This window comes from Vombatus ursinus, unplaced genomic scaffold (assembly GCF_900497805.2).
Source record: "Vombatus ursinus unplaced genomic scaffold, bare-nosed wombat genome assembly UNPS02014808.1, whole genome shotgun sequence".
Lineage (NCBI taxonomy): Eukaryota > Metazoa > Chordata > Mammalia > Diprotodontia > Vombatidae > Vombatus > Vombatus ursinus.
Genome location: NW_020954586.1, coordinates 2,725,619 through 2,736,281, shown reverse-complemented (window position 1 = coordinate 2,736,281; position 10,663 = coordinate 2,725,619).

Here is a 10,663-nt window from a genome sequence, read left to right as displayed (position 1 = left end):
TGACTGATCTGGTCTGAAAAAGGAAACTGATGCTAGGGAAACAGAAGACATGCTTGGCATTGAGGCATAAGGTGGTCGTATGTTTGCTAAATTCTTTGCTAAAGCTCACTGCCCAAAGCAGAATAAGTAATCATTTCTTGACTTGGCTGGAGGGCAATTTTATCCTTCAAAATATAAAGAATCTAAGGAGGGAGATGCTCTTCTTGAGCTTATGCCTATGAAAAAGGAGACTGCATGTTGAAGTCGTAATCATCAGGATTGTAGGACTCAAGCTTAGAATCAGTGGGAGTTTGACCAGTACCCTTGTCTTTTAGAGAGCAAATTTCAAAGTGTTCAGTCTAAAAGCCAAACACTTGGGGCAGCTAGGTGGCGCAGTGGATAGAGCATTGGCCCTGAAGTCAGGAGGACCTGAGTTCAAATCCGGCCTCAGACCAAACACTTGACACTAGGTGTGTGACCCTGGGCAAGTCACTTGACTCCAATTGCCTAAAATAAAAAAAAATTAAAGCCAAACAGTTTCAAGAATGGAATTCTGAAAACATGAAGGGAAACCTTTCCATGAAAAGAGCCATTTTCTAAAGAGATGGATGTGGCCACAACAGGAGCTCATCAACTAACATGGATTGCTAACAATTATGGACAGAAGTGCCAATAAGAGAAAGTGAATACAAAGGCATGACAAGATCTTGCAAATACGTCAGGGAGTGCTAAAGCTCAGAAGGCCGAGGATAACAAAAAGGGTTTGTTTTTTTTGCAGCTAGATTGGAGGGAAAGAGAAGGGATGGGCATACTCTGCTCATGTGGATGGGTCTGTGAAGCTAGGGGAGAGCTGTTTGTCTCCTATTTTGCTTTGTTTTTGTCTGTCAAAGAGGACTGGAGAGGACATAAAATAGGTAATTGTAGGGCATTGATCCCCAAGGTAAGTAAGGAGGTCATATGAGGGTACCTAGTTGACCTTGACAAGTTATAGTCACAGGCCGAGAAGAACCAAATTCTCAGTTTTACCGAGAGAAACATATTTGCTAAGCTGTTTTCAATGAGCTTTAAAAAATTATAGAGAACAGGAGAGATACCGTAATACTAGAGAAGTACAATGTTTTCCTGATTTAAAAAAAAAGAAGGAAGAAAAGAGTTAGCAAATTGCAGGTGAGTAAACTTAATTTTAATTCTTGGCCAAAATCCAGAATTTATCTGTGTGGGTGTGTTGTTGCACACGTAGGTTATATGTGTATATGTGAGTCTGTCTAAATGTGGCTCACAGGGAGGCATGAGCAGATCTGTCTCTAGTCACCTCTACTCCACCCCCAACTCTGTCTAAGTGAAACTTTGATTCCTGCCAGGAAGGGAAACAGGACATTGACATCAGAAGATGGCCATTCTGCTCTCCTCAGGGAGGTGTACCAGGCTAGAATGATATCTATCTGACCCCTTGAATGTTGTTAGACTGCGGAAAAGAATTTTTAGGGTCAAGCTGAACTCCTGATTGTCATCCATCAGTGGGGAAAGAGTTTCCCCAGCTATATATCTAAAGCTTGACTCCCTTCCTACAAAATGCTAGTTTGACAAAGATCACACAATTCCATTTATCCAAGATGATAGCAAACAAAAGTCAGAGAAGGTACACAGATGAGAAAAAAACTAGACAATACACAGAATGAATGAGCTCTCCCACTGGAAACAAGATATCTTAGCCCAGTTGTGTGTGTGTGTGTGTGTGTGTGTGTGTGTGTGTGTGTGTGTGTGTATGTGTGTGTGTATGGGTGTGGGTGAGAGAGAGAGAGTGTGAGAGAGAGAAGAGAGGAGAGAGAGGAGAGACAGACAGAAGAGACAGTGAGAGAGAGAGAGAGAGAGGAGATGGGGGGAAGAGAGAGAGAGAAAGAGAGTAGAGACAGACAGAAGAGAGAGAGAGAGAGGACAGAGACAAAGAAGAGAAAGAGAGAGTCTCAGGTCTTACCCAAAGGGAAATCTCCCAAAGTCTCTAGCATACTAGGCTAGGGATAAAGACATAATCAAAGTGCTGGTCCTTATTTGTTGGCATCTTTCCAGTGTTCAGGGACCTCTCCCTGAAGGGAATTTGTAATCTTAAGTCTCTTCTCTCAAAACCAGGAGTAAAAATACCAAGGATCTCTCCTCTGCCAAGGTCTCCCCAATTCCCTGACTCACACATCCATACTTAGATGGATCATCAAGTAATTACTTTCCACCAATCAGGAGAGTCTTATGCAAATGAGGTTTGAGCCTTGAATCATGTATCATTTGGGGGATAGTCAGTGAATGGCTGGAAAAGCAAGCATCAATTCCAGTCCCCATAACCTCATTAACAACTCAGCATTTCCTTGTTTGACGGCGTTTCCAGACCGATGGATCAAGGCAATGATGCCAATATGATTTACACTAGGACAACTAGAAAAGTGCTCCCAGCTTCGCTGTTCTCTGCCTCCTCATGAAGGGGATGTTACACCACTGGATGCACACACATGGTCCAGACTGATTTCAGTCCTGGGAGGAGCTTGGCCTCTAGTGAGAATTACTTTCTCCCACTCTTGGGCTCAGAGGGAGCCCTTGAGAAAACTGCTTAAGGCTGAGGTTTTGGATCTAGTCTAGAGCCTTCTCAACACACTCTGTCTTCCCTCAAAAGGACTGCAGAAAGGTGCTCAGATATGCAGCATGAATCAGGCATGGGACAGGTATTTATTTCCCACACAGGAGATTCACAAAACACATTGGCAAAAAGACCTAAAATGGGATTTGTAACTTAACTTATCACTGTTTTTATGCTGCCTAGGGGGTTAAGACCTAAACCTCGTCAGAACATAAGACATTTCCTGAGAGTGATGACTACGAATGATTCCATTGCACTTCAGCTCTGTGCACTGGCCAGCCAGGGTAGGGTCTAGTCTCATTTTCTCCTAGGTGGTAATCTCTGCTTCAGGAATCCGTACCTCATCTCCACCCCACCCCAACTCCAGCCCTGCCCGTTGCTGGCTCTGACCAACAGAACTAGGCCCTCCAGACTTCGGTCACTCACAAGGTCACAGGAAGCAGGCAGACACTGTGTTCTACTCCCTGTTTAGCCTCAGCGCTTAATCAAAGTTTCCAGAAGTGCCACATCACTGCCTTTCATACACTTTCTCTCTCCCTCAAAATGGCCCCCTGGATGCTCCCTGTCCAGCAAACACTCCAAATCCGATCTCCATGAGTTTGTGCTGCCACCCCCTGCCTCTCAACTCTATTGCTTTCTCATATCTGCCACTTATAATCTCTAGTTTTGTTCAAGGCCCAACAGGGAAGGGGATGGGAAAGAATCGAAGGTAAAAGGTAAGAGGGGTTGATTTTGGAGGCAATTTGCTGGTTAAGTCGTGAGGTGATACGATCAATACAGAAATGTTTTTCTTGGCGAGGAGAAAGGCGACCTCTTCATCTGAGATCGGAGTGAAGGAAGATGTCTAAATGAGGTGAAGTGAGCAGGAAGAGAGAGGAGGGAATTCTTGGAAGGTCTTCATTTTTTTTTCCATTGAAACATGAGGTGAGATTCATAGCCAAGAGAGTAAAGGGAGGGGTGCCAGGTGAGGCTCGAGAAGAGCTGGTTTGTAATAGCCACTGTGAAAAGTGGGACAGTGAATAATTTAGGGAGGAATAGAACATTCACCTTGCTTCAGGGAGGGTCCAGGGAAGGTCAATCAGATCAAATAAATTTGTAACGACCGGTTAGCATGATTTTCTACACGAATAGGAGTAAGGGGGGGCCAATGGTGAGAGTAATACGGGGTTGAGACTCTGTAAGGACTGATCTGCAATGAGACGAGGGGCAAAAGGAATCGAGGGTGGAGGAGGAGGGTGAGTGGAGTTAGTTCAGTGAGGGGTTGAGATAGAGAAGGAAGAGCGGTATAGTGAGGACAGGCATCGAAATAGCCTCGAAAAGAGCTAAGGCATGGAGAAAATGGCGTCACACAGAAGATGAAGCTCTGGTTATGGATTATAAAACATGGGGAAAGATGAAATGATAAAAAGATCATGATCAAATAAAGGGATTTGGAAGTTTAAAAATAAGGGGTGGAACACTTGGGTGGGAGGGCAGCATTAAGGGCATGACCATGATTGTGTGTAGTTAGGTGGGGAGAAGGATTCGGTCACAGGAACCAAGTAGACTGAGGTACTGGGAGGCCAGTAGGTTTGAAGGGATAGCAATATATATGTTGAAGTTTCCTAGTAGCGGATCAGGAGCTGAGGAGAGAAAAACTGTGAGGCAGGGGAAAAAAGGAGAATGGGAGTCTAGTATCCACCAGACTGAGTGGCTGATTGGGGTAGAGTGAACCTTAAAGGTCAGCAGCCTTGAAGTTGCTCATTGAAGGTGATCGAGAGAAAGTGTGGAAGTGGAAATGGGAAACAAAGCATCTTCTGACTCCCAACCATGAGCAGTGGGTGGGTGTGAGAGATAGTATATGAAACGGTGGTGAGGGAATTGATGTCTTTGGCAGAGAGCTGTGACTCAGGGAAAACCAAAAGATGGCAGGACTGGGAAAGGAAGAGGCCTACAATGAAAGGACGTTTGTTACTTCTGGAGTAAGCATTCCTTAGGACACAGTGGAAATGGTGGGCCTAATGGCGTGAGACATCAGCAGGATAAGGTTGAGGTAGAGGGGTGTGACCAAGTGGCATTGGCCCATGGAGGAGGGGGAGCAGAGCTCCCAATGAATAGCTGGGGATCAGAATCACTAGAATGGGGTGAGTCTAAGGGGATGGCAGCTATTGCGCAGTGAGATCAAGCCAAGGATTAGTGGTTGGAGAGGTTTGTTGAGGGAGGCGTGAAATTAGACTGTTTGAAAGGTAGATGGTCATGTTTGTGAACTTCTCAAGGGCAAGCACTGGGAATGCCAAGAAAGGCAAAAAAGCCAGCTTCCCTCCCTCTCTCAAGCTCTCTACCGGCTCTCAAGCAGTTCATAATCTATTGGGGAAACAATTTAGTAGGTCGGATGGATGGAAGATAATCCCAGCGAAGACACAAGGATTAAGGAGGATCGGTAAAGGTTTCCCGTAGAAGATAGGATTTTTGTCGTTTGTCCTTTATTTGTTCTGACCAAGGTGAATTGGATCTAGGTGAGACTGAGCCGCACAAAGTCTTCAGCCTCACTCTCTCCTCCCGTCATTGGAGGATGGGCCCGACACAGTGGATCTGACCAAGCTCTCCGCGCTCCACAGCTCCTGCCTGCTTCAGTGCACATGTTACAGCTTCCTGGAGCCGCAGGCGAGAGTTGGGTGAAGGTAGGCACCAAAGGTGGAGTCCTGAGTAGGGCTCGGCAGCCCCCATACCGAGGTGCTAGTCCTCTCTGAACACCCCATACACCCCAGAAGGTGGGATTTTAGCGGGGACTTGAAGAAAGCCAGGAGGCAGAGAGGAGGAGGGAAAGAATTCTAGGCACGGGGGACAGCTGGTCAAAATGCCTAGAGTCAGGAAATGGGGTGTCATGTTCTATGAAGGACAAGGAGGCCGGTGTTCCTGGACAGCTTAGTAGGCCAGGGGAGTAAGGTGTGAGCAGACTGGAAAAGCAGGAAGGGGACAAGTTATGAAGAGCTCTGAACGTCAAACAGAGGATTTTATAATTGATCCTGGAAGGAGAGGGAGCCACGGGGGTTTATCAACCAGAGAAAGAAGTCTTAGGGGGTCATGTAGGTTACATGTTGGAAATATGTTAGAGGGGATTGATTGTTGCTTAGATGCAAGATGGCATCTGAGGGCCTTTGCACTTGGGCTAACGCCATCTCAGAAGAAGGCAGGCCAAATTTCACACCCTGTGTTGTTAGGAGAAATGTTGGTTTTTGACCTGGGCACTCAGCACCTTTTTCCCAGTTTTCTTTCAGAAATGGAAGCCCTGCCAAGCTTGGATGAAGCTGCATGAAGCAAAGAGGCAGGGACTACAGTCCTGAGAAAATGGGTCTGAGTCAGGGACCACATTCAAGTCCAGCCTTGGACACTTGCTGATGGTGTAACCTGCCCTGGGCTGCTGATCTGCAAGGAGGTGGAGGGTTCCGCCTCCAGGAGCTCCTCACACCAATGAAAAGCGAGAAAGAAAAACAAATGGTATTAAGCCAGCTGCAAACAGGAGTTATTTTATGTCAATATTTACCTCGACTAGGTATTTATATATGGAAAGAAGTAGAATGAGCCTCCCAACCGGCCAATGTCAAGAAAGTGAGGATGTGTACCATTCAGCACCCTAAGGCCCCCACCTCTGCGAACTGGGCTTCAGGAAGTTCCGTAAGTTTTCTCCACTCTTTTCTGAGGCCCAGTTCAGGCGTTATGATTGTGGTGCTATTCAGTTTTGTTTTATTCCTGCAGTATATGGAGTGACTGGCCTGGAGCCAGGAAGATCCTCTAGGCAAGTCACTGGCTGTTTACCTCAGTTTCCTCATCTATAAAATGGGGATAATAATAGCATCTAACTCCTAGCAATATTGTGAGGATAAAATGAGATGAGATTTGTAAAACGATCTGAAAATTTTAAGGCAGAGCATACATGCTGCTGCTGCTGCTGCTATTATTATTACTATTATTAATCCTGCTATGCCCTGGAAAGGGTGTGTCCTGCCACTGCCCTACCTCTGCTCTCCGTCCCAATAACTGCTGAAACCAAAAGACCCTTCCAGGGTCTCCACTCCCCTTTGGATTTTGTCTCCTCCTACTAAAAGGTGATCTTAAGGCCAGGCACAATCTGCTTTTTGATTAGTATCACTAGTGCTTGTAGTTAATGTTAGTTTGTTAATGTCGAAGTGTTAAAAATGCTTTTTCCTCTCTCTCTCCCTCCTTCCTTCCTCCCTTCTTCGTTCCTTTCTCTCTCCTTTCTTCCTTCCTCCTTCTTCCTTCCTTCCTTTTCCTTCCTTCCTTCCTCCTGCTTTCTTCCTTTCTCCTTCCTTCCTCCTTCTTCCTTCCTTCCTTTTCCTTCCTTCCTTCCTCCTGCTTTCTTCCTTTCTCCTTCCTTCCTCCCTCCCTTCCTTCTTTTTACATGATTACATATAAGTCTTCCCATGTTTCCTCGAATTCTCCAGTCATCATTTTGACTGACCTAATTCCATTGTGCTCACTCTGGGCTGCTAGGTGGCGCCATAGTGCACAGAGTACCTGGCCTGGAGTCAGGAAGACTCCACTTCCTGAGTTCAAATCTGGCCTCAGACACTTACTAGTTGTGTGACCCTGGGCAAGTCATTTAACCTCTATTTGCCTCAGTTTCCTCATCCGTAAAATGAGCTGGAGAAGGAAATGGAAATCTACTTCAGTATCTCCGCCAAGGAAACCCCAAATGGGGTCACAGAGAGTCGGACAACACTGAAAATGAGTGAACAAACCACAAGGGCTCACTCACCACAAGCTATTCCCCAACTGAAGGATCCCTGCTTTGGTTCCAATTCTTCGCTCCCAAAAAAAGGGCTGCTTTGAGGGTAATGAGACCCGTAGGTACCAGGGGATGGACACGGGGGTCCTTTTCTAACGTGCTGTTAAAAGATTCTCCACGAGAGAATGGCAGAAGAAAGGGTAGTATGTTATGGAACATTGAGTCGCCTTTAAAAGGAAATTGGAAAGACCTTGGAAAGAGGTAAGATAAAGTCAGGCAGTCACTCAACAAATGTTTCTCAAACCCTTCTAATAGCCAGAAATACAAAGAAAGGCAAAACAGTCCAACTTCTCTAGGAGCTTATGATGAGGAGGGCCAAATCGCCGACGCTGTGGGGAGGGATGTGGGTCTCCATGGAAGCTTGCTTGTTCTTTGTTAATTCATTTGGTCCAATCTCATCAAAAACAAAACAAAAAACTCAGGTTTTTACACAATACAAATCACCAGTTTTATTTTGAATATTTATCGCATTATTGGTTTTTGTTGGGCATTCAGTTTTATACATCTGTCAAATGAAAGAGTATGGCGGAGATAGGGCAAAGTTTGGAATTAAAGGTCCTGGGTTCAAATTGTGACTAGGCTACTTACTGAATGTGTGGTCTTGGACCAGTCATTCAGCTTTTCCAGGCCCCAGTTTCCTTGCCTGCAAAATGAGGGGGTTGGACTGAATGACCTGTAAGATGCTTTAAAGTTCTCAATCCTATAATTCTGTGAGTTGTTTGAATTTAATTTCATAGGAAACAGGGAGCCATGGAAGGTTTGGGGGTTTTTTTAGGGAGAGGATACCAGGAATGGGAACGCTCTACCATGACTATTAACAACAGGTTGCTGATCAGAGGGAATTTCTGCTTTGCCTCTTCCCTGTTTCATTCTCTTCACCCAGTGGTTTTTGGCACAGGGTCTCTAGGAGGGAGAAAAGTGCTTTGTAAAGCTGAATGGACCTGAGATAAGGAGCTAATGTTGTTGCTGTGCTTTTTGGTTTTGTTTTTTAGGTGGGAGAGAGCCCTGGACTTCACTGGCCTAGGGAACTCCTGGGGAGGAAGCCTGGTCTCCCAATGCAGCTTAGCTCGGGGTTCTGGAGGACTCAGAGGCTGAGTCGGGGCTTGTGGTGAGAAGCAGGGCTTGAGCCCGGGGCTTCCTGAGCTTAGGCACCATGCTGCTCATGATTATTAAATACTAGATGGATTGTAAGAAAGGAGAAACTGCAAAGGTGAAGAGCTTGGGGAAACCCAGGGAAGACTTCAGGCAGTGAGTGACGGACGCAGAACCAGGAGCCCTGTATGCTCAGTGATGACAACTATGTCAAAAAGATCACTTCGATGGACCTGGCACCGGGGGGGAAGGACCAAATCAGATCCCCACCTTGCTTTGGAGGCAAAGGGGACTACAGATGCAGAATGGTGCATACACGCCCACACACAGGCTTTGCAGGTTGGTTTTGTGGAACTATTTTTTTCTTTTTTATACAATTATAAGAAACGCTGAGTTCAATGATTTTAGAAAAACATGGAAAGAATTGCATGAAATAATGAGGAGGGAAAAGAGCAGAACCAGGGGACCATTGTATATGGTAATAGCAATATTGTTTTAAGAACAACTTTTGGCAACTTTTTTGACTATTATAAATACTCAAATTAACTATAAAGGACGTTATGAAGAAAGACACTATTTGCATCCAGAGAAAGAACTGAGAAATAGATGTATAGAATGATATTACATACATACATATATACACACTATATATGTATATACACACATACTATATACACCTATACCTACACACATAAAATGCCTATATTTATGTAGGTATAGATTTATATATTCTATTATCTATATATTAATATATCTATCTATATTCTATATATATACCTACATACATAAAATACCTATGTATATAGGTATATATTTATATACATTTATGTAGGTATAGGGTGTATATAGTATGTATAGAATATACAAGATATATATTAATATATAGATAATAGAATATATAGACATAGATATATAGCATATATATTAAGTATATATGTAGATACTTATATCTACATATATACTTAATTTATATTCTATATATACTATATATATGAGATACACTTATATACATATATAAGTATATATAATATACATACATATATGTGTGTGTGTGTATATATATATATATATATGTATATATATTTAATGGTAGCTATCTGGGGGGAGGGAAGAAAAAAATTTACCTGATAATGTTGTTATATATTTGAAAGGAATAGCAAATCGTGCGTAGTAGATGTACAGTTTCATATGTAATCCTCCTTTTTATTGCACTATGTTATGGAAATGCTTGTTTTATTCCATGTGTTAAAAATAAAATTTGAGAAAACTAAGGCTCACGGGGGGGTGAAGGTGGGGTGGAGGTGAGGGTAGTATCTGTGAGGTATGTGATGTAAAAAAAAGGCATCAATGAAGCATTAACACTTTTTAAAAGGAAAGGTGATAAAGTGAGCAACAAAGAAGAACCTGGGAAGTTCCCAGGCCATAAAGTTTGCCCCTGAATAACGTGAGTTTGAACTGCCAGTCAAAGGCAGCAAGCCTTCAAGTGCCTCCTCGCCTTCCAAACTCTCCTGCGTGAAGCCTTTCGCGATCTCCAGCTTCCCCACCAGAATTACTTTGTACCTGTTTGCTACGTGTCTCCCAAAGGGAACTCAATGTTCTTGAGCGCAGGCCTGTTTTGTTCTTCTTATTCATACCCCTAGCACCCAGCGTGGTGCCTGGCACACGAGAGGGAGTAAATAAATGCTCGTCAGCTAGCTCGCCCACAGTAGGTGCTCAATAAATGCTTGATTGGCAGAGTAATTGGTGAACAGGATCTCCGTTGGGACCGAGGGGCACTGAGTTACCAGGCCCCTCTTGTTGTTATTGTTTAGTCCATCGGGACCCTTGGTAACCCATTTGGGGTTTTCTTGGCAAGGATGCTGGACTGGTTCGCTATTTCCTTCTTAGGCAAACGGGGAAGTGACTTGCCCAGGATCACACAGCTAGCAAGTGTCTTCCCTAACTGCCAGGCTCCCCTAGTGGCAGGGAATTGGAAAGCGCACCAGAAGGTTGAGTCAGCAGATGTCTGGGTTCCTGGTGTCCCTCTGCTGTGACTCATGACAAGTCACTTATCATGTGACACTCTTAGCCTCAGTTTCTCCATTGATAACCTGAGTTCAGCTCTCACTTCCACCTAGCTTTAAAGGATGCGATTTTCTAATTAGTTAAAAATTTTATAATTAATAAATTAGTCAACAAAGGGA